Source organism: Oxyura jamaicensis, chromosome 3, assembly GCF_011077185.1.
Source record: "Oxyura jamaicensis isolate SHBP4307 breed ruddy duck chromosome 3, BPBGC_Ojam_1.0, whole genome shotgun sequence".
Taxonomy (NCBI): Eukaryota; Metazoa; Chordata; class Aves; order Anseriformes; family Anatidae; genus Oxyura; species Oxyura jamaicensis.
This window is the reverse complement of record NC_048895.1, coordinates 28672450-28673949: the sequence shown is the minus strand read 5'-3', so window position 1 is coordinate 28673949 and position 1500 is coordinate 28672450. Positions and strand designations below refer to the sequence as shown.

Genomic DNA, 1500 nt, shown 5'->3' with positions numbered 1-1500 from the left:
TGACTGATTGTGCAGGCCAGGGAAAAGCTGCCATTAGGGAAGAGGGAAATTGCAAAACAAACATCCCCTTTGGGTATTTAGTAGCACACCCAAAAGATTAACATTGATTATACCTCCCTATTAAGAAGCAAGATACTATGCTGCTTTCATTAACCAGGTGGGTTCTGAATCCTCGGCTGCTTCCCCACAGGTATCAGGTGAGACATCAGGGCTGGCATTCCCCGTGGCATAAAGTTAGGCTCTGCTGGTTAGCAGGCTTATCCTGAGGCCCTGCTCTTCAAAGGTAGGTAGGTTTCAGGCAGCTGACATTTTTTAGATGCTTAAAACTTTCAAGGCTCTAAGCCTTAGGAGCTAAGAGGGAGACTACGAAACACCAGATTGCCTGGTTCCAGTCTAGTGAATGTCAGTCCTGCTGGATAAATGTTACTGTTAAATATCTGCACGATGTCAAGTCGTTCTCTGAGGCTAGGTCGTTCTGCAGTTGCCTGATGTTGCCTCTTTTTCTCCTTTCTTTCTGAAGGAGTGGGTGATAGCCAGTGTCAAACTCCTGATAATGGCTTTGACAGACCTGTGTGGAACTGAAATCGTTTGATAGCTATTAATTCATTCAGACAAGCCAGCCTGCTGCTTGATGGGTGTTTTGTTTCACTTGGGGGGCGGGTCAGGGACACGGGGAGAATTGGTGCCTTTCCCAGACTTGCACAATGGCAGGCTTGGAAGTAGACCCTGTGCAATTTCAATTGCTCTGAGTTGCAGGCATCGACTTCTGGGCTGCTCACTTCTTGTTGTGGCAGTGGAAGGAGGTGCAGGGAGCACGCTGGCTGCAGTGGCTTGGATACTGTGGGATTTTAGCAGTTCAGTGGCCTTTTCATACCGTTTCTGAAGTCACAGCTTTCCCAACATTTGGCAGTCAGTGAGGGTTGTGCACAGGTAACCCTTCTGTTTCACGGTGCAAGAAGTCTGTGGAGACAGGAGCAGGAAGAAGAGATTGCAGAAATTGCTTCCTCCACCAGTCTCCTGCTTAATGACCTGCCTACAGAATTACACTGAACTCAGACCCTTCCTCCAGGTCAATGCTTCCCAGAGGGAAGGGAGATATCTTAATAATGGAATAGACTCCTTCCGCAGACTTGCAACCCGTCCTTTATTAATGACAGGATCTGATCCTCCCCTCCCTCCCAGCTCAGCACCTTTAATCTCTCTGGAACCGAGCCAAGCGTCTCAGATCTAGGAAAGCAAGGGACTAGCTTTCTCTAGTGAATCTTTGAGCCAGGAGAAACAACAGCTCTGATGCTCGGGCTCTTCTTATTATTTTATACCGAAAGCATACTGCCATCAACGTGGGGAGCTAAGTCTGTGGTGGGGACCAGGCTGTGGCCTTTCTGCCCTGTACATCTCATTAAAAAACAGCAGGTGGTTTAGCTGGAGGTTCTTAGAAGAAGAGGTCCCAGCAGAAGACACCAGAATTGAAAAGAACACATTTAGTGGGGCTGTGGCTGT

The 1500-nt window shown here is 48.1% G+C and overlaps 1 long non-coding RNA gene across 1 annotated transcript; it reads right to left on the bottom strand.

Annotated features, from left to right (window-relative positions):
* Positions 1-207: 207 nt before the first annotated feature.
* LOC118164690 lies at positions 208-1278 on the bottom strand. The gene is made up of 2 exons (XR_004749611.1): positions 1191-1278; positions 208-960 (listed from the first exon to the last, which is right to left on the bottom strand). It is a non-coding gene; the product is annotated as an uncharacterized LOC118164690 (long non-coding RNA).
* Positions 1279-1500: the final 222 nt, after the last annotated feature.